Source organism: Pongo pygmaeus, chromosome 11, assembly GCF_028885625.2.
Source record: "Pongo pygmaeus isolate AG05252 chromosome 11, NHGRI_mPonPyg2-v2.0_pri, whole genome shotgun sequence".
Classification (NCBI taxonomy): domain Eukaryota; kingdom Metazoa; phylum Chordata; class Mammalia; order Primates; family Hominidae; genus Pongo; species Pongo pygmaeus.
The window spans coordinates 77,283,460-77,299,993 of record NC_072384.2 but is presented as its reverse complement, the minus strand read 5'-3'; the positions used below and the strand labels follow the sequence as shown (position 1 = coordinate 77,299,993).

Sequence of the window (16,534 nt, the reverse complement as noted above, 5' to 3'; positions counted from 1 at the left end):
TATATTTCTATGAAATTTCAGGTGATGGTATTAGCAGAAAACATTCCAGTATATGGAAGAGTGGATTATTACCATGTGGCTGCTTTTCAGTTACATGTTCCAACCACCTCTTGTAAGAAGCCCCATTCATCAAAGGCTGTGGCTTCTGGGTCAGCAGCCATTCCTTCCAAGTCAAAAGTTGCCTACACAATGAACATGATTGATTAGCTACCAGTCTGCTCTGAAAATCCAACTAACAGGATAACCAAGGACAGCATCCTGGAGGGGCTCATTATAACACAAGAAGCTGTTCTTCTTGCTCCCATTTACATGAGCTGTCTTTAGGCTTGCCTGTCCTTTACAACTTAGAACTCTTGTTTTATTTTCCCAGGGCAGGGTAGAGTAGATGAGTCAAAGATAAAAGGTGCACAGACTACATCTAACGTTTGGGAAGTGGTGTTTCTTCTTTACTCAGCAAGACCTCCACTTTCCTGTGAATCTGTTCTGAACCAGCATCAGAGACATGGAACAAAAAAGGTTGCACCATTGTCCTCAACACTGCAGTAAGGTGTGAGATACCCATTGTTACTAGTGTGCCAGTTGAGACCCCTGATGTAAAGACACTATGAGCCTTGTACTCAGCCAAGCCCGGACAGACATTTCAGCTCTGCTGTGTACTTAATCATGTAAACTTTGGCTCTTTAACTTAGTTTTTCCAATTCCAGGTTCCATATCTGTCAAAACAGAGCCAATAATAGCTATCTCACAGCACCATTCTGAGTTGTGATCAGCTCACATATGAAGAACTCCAAGTATGGCTCCTGGAACATAGGGCACATGAGTACTCAGTAGTTAATTCATGTTAGCAAGATGTGCTTTACTTTCCATCACAGCAAGCAAACAGGTGGCCCACAGAATAGATTCAGCTCACAGACGTGTTTCATTCAGTTGAATACAGTTTTTAAAGTTGTAAAATGTCCAGTTTGCCATAGTCCCCACCACTCCCAACTCTATCATGCAGGCTATTTCATTCATTAACTTTACTGGCCTGGCCCTGTAAACATTTTAGTTTCAGACTCTCACCCTATATTATGGAAATAACAATGCAGTCAATCCAAAAAGACTAACATTCCTGCCTCATTAATTCAGAATGTTAATGTCATTTGTGAATATTATTTTCCACAAAAGAATCTCTTGTGCATATAAATAAGCAAAACAAGTAACTTGAGAGGTCAGGAAGGAACTGGAAAGAGAAAAGATAGAAGGAGATAAAACTGCTATAATGCATTGTTGCATTTTCACTTTTACATGCACGACTAATCTGCTTCAAATCTTGGGGAAAAAAATGGTCTCTTTCTAACTTATTACTAATACTATAATTAGCTTACAGGATATTAGACATTGATGCTACAAACATCATCTCTTGTTATAACTTGGGTAGACTATGCCCTTAATATTCCAGCTGCAAATCTGAATTATTCTTGTGTTGGATTCTAATGAGCTAATATGCCTTCATACTAAGCATTACCTTTGAGTATCAAGATGCCCAAAACACTGTGCCACCTGCACAGGTAGTCAGAAAATAGAGACCTACAATATGAAATCAATTTTCTCATTTAGGAATTATATTTAGCTCCTAGTAAAAAATAAAAATAATCTAGAAAAGCCAATGCTATACTGCAATTATATGGCAGCCATCAGAAACCTAGTTCTTGGCCAGGCATGGTTGCTCATGCCTGTAATCCCAGCACTTTGGGAGGCCAAAGTGGTGGATCACTTCAGGTCAGGAGTTCATGGCCAGCCTGGCCAACGTGGTGAAACCCTGTCTCTACTAAAAAAATTATATATATACAAAAACTAACCAGGCCTGGTGGCACACACCTGAAATTCCAGCTACTAGAGAGGCTGAGGCAAGAGAATCACTTGAACCCAGGAGGTGGAGGTTGCAGTGAGCCAAGATTGCACCACTGCACTCCAGCCTGGGTGACAGAGTGAGACTCTATGTAAAAACAAAAAAAGAAAGAAAAAGATAAAGAAACCTAGTTCTCCTTTTTCTTTCCTTAGCACATGGCTGCTGTAGTCAAGTTTGCCTCATAGTCACAAGATGGCCACTCTGGCTCCAACTATCATGTGCATATTTGTATTAGTCCGTTTTTACACTGCTAATAAAGACATACCCAAGACTGGTTGATTTACAAAAGAAAGAAAGGTTTAATGGACTTACAGTTCCATGTCGCTGGGGAAGCCTCACAATCATGGTGGAAGGCAAGGTGGAGCATCACATTTTATATGGATGGCAGCAGGCAAAGAGAGAGAGCTTGTGCAGGGAAACTCACATTTTTAAAACTGTCAGACTTTCTAAGACTTATTCAATATTATGAGAACAGCATGGGAAAGACCTGCCCACATAATTCAATTACCTCCCACTGGGTTCCTCCCACGACATGTGGGAATTGTGGGAGTTACAATTCAAGATGAGATTTTGGTGGAGACACACCAAAACTGTATCATTCCACCACTGGCCCCACCCAAATCTCATGTCCCCACATTTCAAAACCAATCATGTTTTTCCCAACGGTCTCCCAAAGCCTTAGCTCATTTCAGCATTAACTCAAAAGTTCATAGTCCAAAGTCTCATCTGAGATAAGGCAAATCCCTTCTGCCTATGAGCCAGTAAAATCAAAAGCAAGTTAGTTACTTCCTAGATAAAATGGGAGTATAGGCATTTGATAAATACACCCATTCCAAATGGGAGAAATTGGCCAAAACAAAGGGGCTGAAGGCCCCATGCAAGTCTGAAACCCAGTGGGGCAGTCAAATCTTCAAGTTCCAAAATTAGCTCCTTTGACTCCATGTTAAAACAAGAGTTTTAACATCCAGGTTATCCTAATGCAAGAGGTAGGTTCCTGTGGTCTTGGGCAGCTCTGCCCCTGTGGCTTTATAGGGTACAGCCTCCCTCCCAGCTATTTTCATGGGCTGGCATTGAGAATCTGCAGCTTTTCTGGGTGCACAATGCAAGCTGTCAGTGGATCTACCATTCTGGGGTCTGGAGGATGGTGGCCATCTTCTCACAGCTCCATTAGGCAATGCCCAGGTGGGGACTCTGTGTGGGGGCTCCCCCCTACATTCCCTTCCACACTGCCCTAGCAGAGGTTCTCCATGAGGGCTCCACCCCTGCAGCAGACTTCTTTCTGGCCATCCAGGCATTTCCATACATCCTCTAAAACCTAGGCAGAGATTCCCAAACCTCAATTCTTGACTTCTGTGGACTTGCAAGCTCAACACCACATGAAAGCTGCCAAGGTTTGGGGCTTGCACCATCTGAAGCCACTGCCCAAGCTGTACCTTGGCTCCTTTTAGCCATGGCTAGAGTGGCTGGGATGCAGGGCACCAAGTCCTAGACTGCACACAGCAGGGGGACCCTGGGCTTGGCCCACGAAGCCATTTTTTCTTCCTAGGACTCTGGGCCTGTGATGGGAAGGGCTGCTGTGAAGACCGCTGACATGGCCTGGAGACATTTTCCCCATTGTCTTGGGGATTAACTTTCAGCTCCTCATTACTTATGCAAGTCTCTGCAGCTGGCTTGAATTTCTTCTCAGAAAATAGTATTTTCTTTTCTATTGCATTGTCAGCCTGCAAATTTTCCAAACTTTTATGCTGTGTTTCATATGCCCTTTAACAGCACCGAAGTCACCTCTAGAATGCTTTGCTGCTTAGAAATTTCTTCCGCCAGGTACCCTTAATCATCTCTCTCAAGTTCAAAGTTCCACAAATCTCTAGGGCAGGGGCAAAATGCTGCCAGTCTCTTTGCTAAAACATAACAAGAGTCACCATTGCTCCACTTCCCAACAAGTTCTTCATCTCCATCTGAGACCACCTCAGCCTGGATTTCATTGTCCATATCATTACCAGCATTTTGGTCAAAGCCAGTCAACAAGCCTTTAGGAAGTTCCAAACTTTCCCGCATTTTCCTGTCTTCTTCTGAGCCCTCCAAATTGTTCCAAACTCTGCCTATTACCCAGTTCCAAAGTTGCTTCCACATATTCAGGTGTCTTTTCAGCAATGCCCCACTCTACTGGTACCAATTTACTGTATTGGTCCGTTTTCACACTGCTGATAAAGACATACCCAAGACTGGGTGATTTACAAAAGAAAGAGAGGTTTAAGGGACTTACAGTTCCATGCGGCTGGGGAGGCCTCACAGTCATGGTGGAAGACAAGGAGGAGGAAGTAACATCTTACATGGATGGCAGCAGGCAAAGAGAGAGCGCTTGTACAGGGAAACTCCCATTTTAAAAACTATCAGATCTTGTGAGACTTATTCACTATCATGAGAATAGCATGGGAAAGACCTGCCCCCATAATTTAATTGCCTCCCACTGGGTTCCTCCCATGACATGTCACGTCTAAAACCTAGGCAGAGATTACAATTGTGGGAGTTACAATCCAAGATGAGATTTGGTTGGGGAGACAGCCAAACCATATCAATATTCCAACAGCAAGAAACAGATAGAGACAAGGGCAAGAGAATGCACCTCCCGGCAGAATAAGCCCCATTTAAAGAGTTTTCTCTGAGCCTTTATGAATTCTGCTTACATCTCCCTGGCCACTCCTAAGCTCAAGGTAAATTGAAACGTGTATTGGGTAGGCAACTAGCAAACTCTGCTAGGGATACCACAGTTCTGGCAGAATAAATGACCATGTCCTTAAACAGGGCAGGAATTATAAAGCTAGAGCCCTTTAAACTCCATTGTTTTCTAGTCTGAGAAGAACTCAGCTGTTATGAACCCACTGAATCAGCTATTTAAGTCCTTTTCTCTGCTTAAGTCTTTTCTTATTATTTCACCCTTGGTCGTGTTGCCAAACTTCAGCCTTGTATGTAGGTAACCTTGAACCCTGTTCACTCTTTTCCAGGGTGACTCTGCCCTTTACTTGCCTTCTGACCAATCTTGACCTCCGTAGACCTATGTCATATGAACATATCTGAGACCACAGCAGCACTTGAGTCTGTTAAGGAAAACATTTATTAGCTAATGAGATATTCCTGAAGATAAACAGGCAATTCCTATCTAGAAATGCACTTTTCATTCATAATTCTAACCAGCAGGCTGACCTATTCAAACTCACATGCCAGCATTACACATATGGTAGGTGGTTACTAACTTGGGCTCTGGAGTCAGAGACCTGGGACCAAACCCTGGCTCTGAGGCCGCAGGCAAATTATGTAGCCTTTCTGAGCCTGATTTTCTCCTCTCTAAAATGGGTTGATAATGCACATACCTGGTAGTTTTGAGAATTTAATGAGATAAACTATATGAAGCACACATATACCACAGTGTCTTACACAGTTACATGTGTAACCTACATAAATAATTATTATTAATTTTCCAACTTCTGCAAATAACACAAAAAAGATACGTTTTAAGGCTGGTATCTTTAATGTGAATGCTTAAAAACATCCAAGGAAGTCTGGGCTTCCTTCTGTGTTCACCCTTATAGCTTGATTATTTGTTTTTCAAAGCAAGTTTTAAAAACTGCTGGAAGCCTTCTATGGTAGTTAATACATTATCTTAAGCAATTTAATGCAAATTAATTTTTACACAACCTTGAGTTTCAAAAGCCATTGAACTGGGGAGGGAAGGAGTGAGGTTTAGGAGGAGTCTGTTTGCTGCCTCCCATCTGGACACCACAGCCAGCTCCATCTGCTCTCACATATAGTAACTAACGCTTTAACTCTCTCCTGCCAAACGCACCATGTGGAGTCTAGCTTTTTTTTTCTTTTTTTTTTTTTGACTCAGTAAAATGTGAAAATGCATATAAAGATATGTACTTCAGGATTTCTAGAAAACTTGGTGGAATTATTTTGGCATTTCAAAGTTCTGTTTTTGTACCATAACCCAAGTTTTCCATCAATCTTTATGGTTTTGTTTCTGTTTTGTTTTGTTTCTGGATTTCATTCTCTCTTACTACCACAATACTCCTTTCTGATAGGGTCTTATAGCCACATTGAGGGATTTGGACTTGTGATGATGAGCATATTCATATCAAATAGGAGCCACTGAAAGTCTCAGAGAAGTGAATGGCAAGCTCAGGTTTGTGTTTCTGATTGACTGCTCCATGGTGGCTTCAATATGGAGTGTCGATTGGACAGTGGTGGAGGAAGGCTGGGAGACTAGTTAGGAGGCTGCTGCTGATTTAAAACAGTCAGGGGGATGATGGTAGCCTAAACCAGGGTTGTGGAAATGGCAACAGAATCATGTTCAAAGATACTTTGGAAGTGGGATTGACAGGACTTTTGTGACAGATTGGATGTAAGGGGAAGAGGAAGATGTCATGGATGATCCATGGATTTCTGGGTAGGACAGCTGGATAGATGATAATGCCCAGTTCCCTGACAGAGTAAACCTAAGAGGAAGGCTTGAGGGAAGGTGAGGAATTCAGTTGTAAACAGTCCATCCACTGAGTTTCTGGCCTCTACAACCCATAAAAAAGTAGAAGGCTGGAAAGCCAAAGTGATTTCCAGCCAACTGCAGCACTGAGGTGTGGCATGTAAAATCTGGGAGTATCTCAGATTAAATCATGAATAATCTTAACCTTTGGACCTAAGAGGGATTAGCAGTTCAATAATTCACTAATTTATAACTTAGGATCTGCTCCCACAATTGGCTACCTGTCTCTGAAGTCATACACCTTGAACAGGAAGCTGTTTCTTGAAGATGCTCTTTGCATCTGTAACTGTTGGACAGGCACACGAATTCATGAGAATTTCAGGGCCTGCCACCATTTGCATGTTCTCTTGTCCCTCCTGCTGAAGAATCTGAGCAGAGATGATAACAGTTGGTCATATCATCAGTGGTTTTCCATTTCAAAATGCCAACTTCCAATGATTTTTTTGATATTTTCATCCAGAAAGGGAATAATCATGGTAGTAAAGTGATCATGACCTCATAACAGGAATATGCTGCCTCAAACAGATACATAAGATAAGTTCCAAGTCTAACTTTATAGTTTTAAAAATCAACATTAAAAAATACTCTACGTTCTTCCTCCTCTACGGTATATTGTGTCACTTAGTTTCTGATTCTCTTGGGTAAGGTGGGGGTGAGAGAAGGCAAAAAATACTAAGTGATGTCACTAGCAGCTCTGGAAATAGACTTCAACAACAGGAGGCCAAAACCATCTTCTCTCTTTGTCCTTTTTTTTCTTAATAAATGTCTTTTTTTCTTAATAAATGAATAGTCAGACAATTTCCTCAAAGTTTTGAAAAATATATTAATGACACCGTTGGACATTTTCAGGTTCAAACACTAATCTGGTTTTAATTTGATGGGGTTCCTCTATGCCCCTTTCCAACAACAGAGTATAGGAGTACTCACTTTTTCTAAGAGCATGACTTCTCTCTGCTCCTCCCTTGTCCCACATCTGCCCTATCTATCCAGCAGCTGGGTTCCAAGAAGTAACTGTGGTCAAATAATAAGCACAAACTGAGCCAGATGATAACAGATGTGGACCACGATGGCAGAGAAACACCAAGGCCAGGATCTGGCTCCTAGCAGGTTGGCAAACTGATAAAAACAAAGGCCCAGGAATAATGGTAATAAGAGAAAATATATCCATTTCCCAAGTGGCTCATTCTAGGTGTGTTTTTACAGCAGGATTTTGTAGCAGGTCAGAACATCCTAACCCCACTCTCAGCCACTGGCAGCTGTCCTAGCCTTAACCCTTCTTCCTGCCACTGTTCTATGGGGAAGAATGGAGGAGAGGCTGCTGCTTCCTGGGGTCACTGTGCCAGATGTTGAAGATTCAAAGATAAAAGGCCTTGTTTCCATTCTCTCTCTCTCTGAGCTTGTGGGATACTAAGCAAGACAGAGTTTTTAAAACCAGTGATAAGGGACCTCTACTACTAGCCATGATTGAGTAACAGGGGCCAAAACAAAACAAAACAAAACAACAACAAAAACACAACAAAAAAACCCAAAACATGAAAAATATATGAAACAACACTTTTCAGACAATGGGCAACAGACAACATAATACAGTGGTTCCTGAATGAGGGGAATGAATGAAGTGAGTCCTACAACTGCTCCAGCTTGTTGCCTGGATAGAATTTCTAGGCCATGGCACGGACAGGGGGAATCCAGGCAGAGCCCAGTGATCTTGCTGAGTTAAGGAGGCAGAGCTAGGAGTCTAGGGAGGCCAAAAAGGTTACAGTTCCCAGGGAAGAGTAAGAGAGAAGAGAGGACTGTACAGAAAAAGCTCCAGAGATCTGCAGAGGGCCACTTTGAGTCTTCAGGTTAGTGATGTTCATCATATCCATGTAAGGAAACTACTGAGGCTGAAGCAAAAGGGAGCAAGTAAAGTGATCCACAGAGGTCACACAGACTGGGGAAAATAGTCCATGCTCCTGCCAGCCAGCGTACCCAAGAAAAGCCTTGAAATACATGAGGCATTGGATACAGTTCTCAGAAGGGTATTACATCAGTAGTGGGAGCAAATTAGCCCTCCACAAAAAAAAGGCTGCTTTGGACCCAGTTTGCGCAGCTGAAAAGCAAGCCTCAAAGGGATTGAATTATTTCCAAATAACCTGGCTATATTCCAGAACAAAACTGAAAAAGGCTTAAAGCAAAGGAAAAAAAATCCATCACCCAACAATATAAACTTTACAATGTCTGATATTCATCAAGAATTATCAAGCATGCAAAGAAGCAAAAACATCTGACCCATAATAATTAGAAAAATCAATCAATACAAATTCAGAGATTATATAGATCATAGACTTGGTAGAAAAAGACATTAAGATAGTTATTATACTTAGATATTTCAGAGGATAGAGGAAAGATTGAGCATGATTAAGGGGTCATGGAAGATATTAAAAAGACCCAAATCAAACTTCTAGAAATGAAAACTCTAATTTTTGAGGTAAAAAAAAAATATAGTAGGCCGGGCGTGGTGGCTCACGCCTATAATCCCAGCACTTTAGGAGGCCGAGGCGGGTGGATCACGAAGTCAGGAGATCGAGACCATCCTGGCTAACATGGTGAAATCCTGTCTCTACTAAAAATATAAAAAATTAGCCGGGCACGGTGGCGGGCGCCTGTAGTCCCAGGTACTCGGGAGGCTGAGGCAGGAGAATGGTGTGAACCCGGGAGGCAGAGCTTGCAGTGAGCGGAGATCGCGCCACTGCACTCCAGCCTGGGTGACAGAGTGAGACTCCATCTCAAAAAAAAAAAAATAATAAAAATAAATAAATATATATATATATATATATATGTATAGTAGATGAGATCCATAGCAGATTAAGCCCTGCAAAAGAAAAACTCAGTGACAGCAACAGAAACTATCCAAAATGATATAGAAAAGATGGAAGAGAAATGAGCAGAGCATCATTTGAGCTGTGAGACAACACCAATGGCTAAATATGTATGATTAGAGTCCCAGAGGGAAAAGACAGACGTAAAACATAGCTGAAGACAGGGTGGTGGAAATAAACGTACAGAACCAAGATTCTCAATGAAGCCAAGCAGAAGACACATGAAGGACACTACAGTAATGCACATGAGAATCAAATTGCTGAAAACCAGCACTTTTAAAACTTGGCTTAAAAGGAGCCAGAAGGGGGAAAAAAGACAAGTACAAAGAGACAAAAATACAATCCAGAAGACAGGATCTTTGAAGAACTGCAAAAAAATACAAAGACATTTTCAGTGCAATCGAATTGGAGAGATAGAGAGTGTGCTACAGGCATGCCTAAGGAAGGAGAGTTCTGGTTCCATACCAGAAGACCGGAGAAGACTTCACAGAGAAGACAGAATGTGAGCTGAGTGGCAAAGGATTAGTTCTCTAGGGAAGGAATTTTTCACACAATGCGTTAGAGTCAGAAAGACTTAGGTAAACATCCTGGCTCCATCTCTCACTATATGACGATGGACAAGGCACTTAACCTAAGTGAACCTCAGTTTCCTTATCTATAAAGTGAAGATGATAAAAGTACCTACTTCGTGGGACTACTGTGGAGATTTTATGAGATAATGGCCTTTAGGCCCTGGGCCCAGCCCAGCACAGTGAACGTTCAATATATAGAAACTCCTCTTATTTCTCCTTCCTAAATGTCTTCAGAAAAAGGAGGTGAGGAAGAATATGTATTTGGCCCAAGAAGAAATCTTTCCTTCTCTGCTACCAGAGATGCTGTTGGGGTTCAGACTGTAGCTAGTTACTTTTATTCCTCCTTCTATTTGAGGGGAAGCTGAATTCATTGAAGACCTGATGGAGACGAGATAATGCTTAGAGGCAGCAGAGCAGTGGTTCTTAACTGGGAAGACGCTGCTCCCCAGAGGACATCTGGCAATATCTGGAGACATTTTTGGTGGTCACAACTTTGGGGAGGGATGCTACTGGCTTCTAGAGCATTCTATAATGCAAAAGACAGCCCCCACCATAAAGAATTATCTAACCCAAAACATCAATAGTACTGAGGTAGAGAAACCCTGCAGTTTCAGTTCTTCACTTACCAAGTGAATGACCACGAGTGAGTTCTTCATCCAGGCCTTGGTTTTTCTCAATTATATATATAAAAAGAGGATAATAATAATAACCACTTCGTAAAGTTCCTGAGAAAATTATATGACAGTGTTAAGCACTTATTACAGTCTGACACCAACTAAGCATTCAGTAAAAGTTTGCTAATGACAGTAAGAGTCCATGAAACACACTGAAAATACCTGTAACTGGTCAAAAATGATTAATTTGCTGTAAGAGATTTCAGTAGCTTCAAGTGCCATTTGGGGAGTTTCTTTCAGAGAGGGAGTAAAACCAAAACCTTCTGGACAACGTGATTGTGATGCTTCAGTGATACCAAGTGTACTGTGTAGAAATTAGCATCTGGACTATACAGAGAAGAGAGGGATCAAATTCTAGATTTGTGTATTCTTCTTAGCTTTACCCACCCTCACACTATCTTTCCAAGGCCTTAATCTAAACAGTAGCTATGGTTTCTGTTCCCTCTCTTTTGTTAGTATGGCTATTATAAAAATCCTGCTATATATCTTAAGTAAAATTATATTTGTTGATTCAGTAATATCTACCAAAATGCAAATACACATTCCCTTTGACCCAGCAATACCCATTCTAGAATTTGACTCTCTGATAAACTTCATACCTATAGAGAGGTTATGTACAAGGATATCCATTACAGCATTATTTGTAATGGCCAAATATAAACAATGTTTGGGTTCCATCAAAAAGGAACTGGTTAAACAAATTTTGACAGCAGTGGAATACTAGATAGCCATAAAAAATGAGGAAATCTAATTTTGTAGTGATATGAGTTTTTCCCAAGATATATTAAGAATAAAAGGCAAAGTGCAGATCAATCTGTATGGTGTACTGCCATTTGTAAAAAGGGGCAAATATATTTATGTGCTTACATATTCAGAAAATTTTTCTTGATTATCTACTCAAGACACTGAAAACATCTGTTGCCTCTAGGGGAGGAAACTGAGTGTCTGGGAAATAGTAGAACGGAGATTTTATATTGCACCTTTGTACCCTTTTGTATCCATGGAACTATGTGAATGTGTTCCTTATTCAAAACATAAATAAAATATGGAATAAACTGTATATGCTGGTCACAAGAGAACTCAACAATGGAGTGTGGATGAAATCAGGAAAGAAGTGGGGTCCCTCAGCCACCTAGATAACCAGATGCCCAGGCTGTGTCCCATAGTGGGGCAAGTATCCCAGGTCCTGTCTGCGATGGGCCAAGAGGGAACTGGAAGGAACATGGGGCCCCAGTGATCTCAAAAAGGTTGCCCCAAGGGAGAAGCACTGCATCCCAAATAGGGTTTTTAGGTCAGCATCAACTCTAACCTACACTTGAAACAAAAGCTGAGTTATCAGTCCTACACTACTAAAGAAAATTCTGGTTTAAAGAGAGAGCACCCTAAGGATTAGAACCATTAAGTAGAAGTTACAGGGGTATAGATTTCAGTTCAACATAAAGGAACAACATTTTAAAAACAGAACAATCAAAAACTAAATGGACTCCCCTGGGAGGTGGTGCACGCACTGCCTCTGAATGGGTTTCAACGGTGGCTGTGTGGTCACGCAGCAGGGATGTCACAGAGGAGAGTCAGGTGTCTTAAGGCTGATGCAGCCGCATACATAACCTTTAGAGTTCCTCCGTGTGTATATGGAGAGTGATCAGATGGGTGCTAAGTTTCCCCCTTCTCTTTCACTGAGGAGCAAGTCAGACTAGACAATAGCATTCTCACAGAACCCATCCCGTGTCACTTGATGAGAAACTTTTAAATACTAGAAGCAATTCTCTTGCTGATGACTCACTACACATAATCACCATAAGCCTTGGAATTTAGGTTCGTGGATAAACCCTTGCTTTACTAGTATTTTAATAGTTCCATATTCTCTCAGCTAACTGCATTTCTGTAACAAATTTAGAGTGTAAGAGTAAGTCGGCCGGGCGCGGTGGCTCACGCCTGTAATCCCAGCACTTTGGGAGGCGGAGGCGGGGGGATCACGAGGTCAGGAGACGGAGACCACCCTGGCTAACACGGTGAAACCCCGTCCCTACTAAAAATACAAAAAAATTAACCGGGCGTGGTGGCGGGCGCCTGTAGTCCTAGCTGCTCGGGAAGCTGAGGCAAGAGAATCGCTTGAACCAGGGAGGCGGAGCTTGGAGTGAGCCGAGATCGCCCCACTGCACTCCAGCCTGGGCGTCAGAGCGAAACTCCGTCTCACAAAAAAAAAAAAAGAAAGAAAAAAAAAAGTAAGTTTTCAAGATAGGAGTTTTGTTACCTTTGCCTAGAACCAGCACCTGGCCACAGGAAAATGATATTCTAATATGGCAATTCTGTGTTTCAGGAGAATATAAAACAAAGAGAAAGAGGAATTCTGAGAAATATGTATTCCTCCTCCCTCCCCAATTTCCTTATTCCACACAAAGGAAGCGAGGAGAACAAAGAGCAAGGATAAAGGGAAGAAAGCTGTTTGGGGCTATGCCAAATAAACCTAAATGGCTTAAGGAATAAATTAGTGGAATGATTCGAATCATGGGCAGGTGCTATGAATGTAATTTCGTAAATGCTTGGGTACCTGCCAGGGAAGAAAAAAATGTGTTGCTTTTGAGATCATTTCCCAGCAGCTTCATAAAAGAAAACTGATTACAGGAATTTAATAAGTAAGACAGAGCCAGAAATATTGTAATCAAATGAGTTTTTAATTACATATGAAGCAGAAAAAAATTCCAATTTGTGCTCTGGGATTAAAAAAAAAAAAAGTTCTGGAGAAATGCTTTTGTAGCAGGAAAATAACATAAACACTAATTTCCATAGGAATTATAGTAGTCAGTTTAATTAAAAGGCTTGATCAGAGTAAAAAGGAGCTGGTGCCAAGCTATACTAAATAAAACCATGGCAGTTGTGGCTACCTCACACTATTGTCTAAATAAAAACACTGTGCATTGAGCAGAAAACAAGCACCTGTATTTTTCTCATGGAAATAAAGGGGATTTTGATCACTGCTGGAGTTACAATGTTGCTTTGTTTTATTATCGTATGAAATAACTAGTAAATTTGATTTAAAATTAGATGTTTCTGTTTAGTGTGATAAACATCACTGTTAAGAGAGAGACAGAATATACTGTCTTAAGGACATTGGGCTTTCAACCCCCACCCGCACTCCCTTAACTTACATCTAGTTACATTTTACTCATATTCATGTAACTCCCTGGAGCAGAGGATTATTTGAGCAGATAAATTAGGTTTACTAACAGGTGGTTTGCAGTTGTGCTTGGAGTCATACACTCTGGCATTCTAACAGAAAAAGAGCTATTCTTCCTGTTGGAGGACTTACTATTTTGACTACTCCCTAACCACAGTCAGGCTTGGAGAAGGCTTTTCACAAGGTGTGCTGAAATCATAGTGGTTTAATGATATGTTCACCTTTTGTCCCTCTTGTGATGAATGGGATGCACCTGCAAGGTGTTTACATGGGACCAGGAATATAACCCTGTCCACAGAACAAAAAATAGCTAACTGACCCAAAGCATAAAGTGGGAAATCACCTTTCCATAGGCTAATAATCTCACAACTTCTGTGTTCCTTCTTTTATTTATTTCTTTATAAGGAAAATAAAAACTACCGTATAGGCCTTAGTGCAACAAGAAAGGGAAACTTTAACTTGTCAGAATTTTGGGGAGCCTGGGAAAAAACTGGCTGGCTGGCAGTCCAGATTTATATAAAAGCAGTGAGCTAGGGCTGGGGAGAAAACTGGATTACTCTCCATGGGGTAAAAGACTGTGCCCTTTGAGATGAAAAGGAGTATGTAAGAGTAAGTCAGTGGGTAAGTCACTTCCCCTATGACAACCTCTAAAGTTTGGTACAGTTAGTAGGCATCCAAAATGTTGAGGGTGATTGGATTTCCTGTGAAAAGGGGAACTAAAGTGAAATACTGCATTAGGAATGATGCAGAATGGAGTCAAGAGGGCCAAATAGACTCAAGAAGAAGTCAAAGAGTACAAGGAAGTAAGACTTGGAAATCACTGAGAGAAGTCTGAAAGGTCCCCCAGCGCATGAAATAGATTTGAGGTCTAATCTCAAGTCTAAAGGGTTGGGGAGGCCTCAAGTGACATAAGATTACATTCAAAGAACAACGTCAGAATTCATGAGAGTTGTATACATATGCAAGATGATGGGTGATAGAATTGATGGATAAGAGGAGAGAAGAAAGGAGAGATGCGTATGAATAAGTCAGAAGGAAGGTCCTGGTGTCAACCCTTACCCCAAATTGATGACAACAGCAATCACATTCAATGTGTCCTCAGAAGTTCATGTCTTCAGTCTCCTCATCACCATCACAGTCTCTTAAAAACAGGAATGATACAATTACTAGCTGGTTGGAATTGTGCATTGACAAAGGTTGAAGCCATACAATTTCAAGATGTGTACCTTATTATTCCTTGTTTTTTCTTCTTGACTCTTTAAGAGCTTCCCTTTTATGTTATATCCTCAGCAGATTTCTCTATATCTTCATTTTGTATGGCAGGCTAGTGTCCTATCCCTGACTTTTACTTGAGAAAAACAATGGTTTTCTCCATAGCTTCCTAAAAAAATGGAAAGATTACAAAAGGAACCCCCAACTTCCTATGTGGATTCTTACCTTCCTCCTGTGATGGAAGGACTAAGGATCATTCATGATCCTAACATGTGGGGGACATGTTTTATCATCTGTAAGATGCACAGTCATTGTGAGGAATAGCTGAGATGAAGTATGCAGAGCAGCCGGCAATGTGTTTAACACATAGGAGGTGTTAGGTGTTAACGGAAGCTCCCCCTCATCCACGTGGGATGCCAGCTTTTTATACTTCTTTCAGACCCTGGAAATGGAAAACAGGCCCAAGAAGTATGAATCCTTAAAAATCCATAACACTCTCATTGATTCTGTCCATTTTAGACTGAGATTATAAAATACCATGTATATATTTTATATATATATATATATATATATTTTTTTTTTTGAGATAGAGTCTCACTCTGTTGCCCAGGCTGGAGTGCAGTGGTGTGATCTCAGCCCACTGCAACTTCTGCCTCCTGGGTTCAAGCGATTCTCCTGCCTCAGCCTCCCAAGTAGCTGGGATTACAGGCATGTGCCACCACGCCTGGCTTTTTTTTTTTTTTTTTTTTGCATTTTTAGTAGCGATGAGGTTTCATCATGTTGGCCAGGCTGGTCTCAAACTCCTGACCTCAAATGATCCACTCACCTCAGCCTTCTAAAGTGCTGGGATTACAGGCATGAGCCATATTTTAGATGTTCTGATCATTTAACCAGTTAGAAACATAATAGAAAGATTCCATTCAAGGCAAAACCCAAAAGTTAGTAGTGTCTATCTCTTGAGTTATGAGATTATAAATTATCTCCATTTCCTACTTTTTAAACCTATTGTTTCTATATTTTCTAACACTAACATGTTACTTAAAATGTATAAAATAACTGTGAAGGGAAGAAAAGGTATTATTTTTAAAACACCCCCCAAAACCTCATGGTTTAAAAGGACAAAGATCATGTTTCTAAAAGTTAAATGTCATCAAAATCTTATTTCCCTTTTCATTGAGCTGTCCAGAAAATTAAAAGGCTCCTAGATCCTTTGTTACATATGTTTTACTTGGGTGGCTTTACTTATTATTCATCTTTACTGGCATATAGATACATAATAGATATTTTGCTGATCATATTTTACTGGTTGAATATGTTAGAAGCCTTTCATTATGAAAAGTAAAAAAATAAATAAATAAGGAAAATGTAGATATTCATGCATTTAAAAGAAAGACAATAATCAGTAAAGTAGAGAATAGTGGAATTTTCCTGTTGGGCAGAGTAAACTCCAAGCTCCTCTGACCTGTAAAATATTTACCTATTGCTCTTTAATCTGAGCTCCTTGAATTTGTTCTAGTCCCAGTTCAGAAACAAAATCCTCAGCCCTGCCCCCATGTTACCCCCTATCTTGGAGAAGCCCTCTGATATGAAAGCTGAAGAAGGACTCATT

General features: G+C 40.8%; 1 protein-coding gene across 2 annotated transcripts in view; it reads left to right on the top strand.

Moving 5' to 3' along the window:
- PDE11A (phosphodiesterase 11A) overlaps nt 1-16,534 on the top strand; it is a 466,208-nt gene that overhangs the window by 442,492 nt on the left and 7,182 nt on the right. The gene's annotated exons all lie outside the window — the stretch shown is intronic.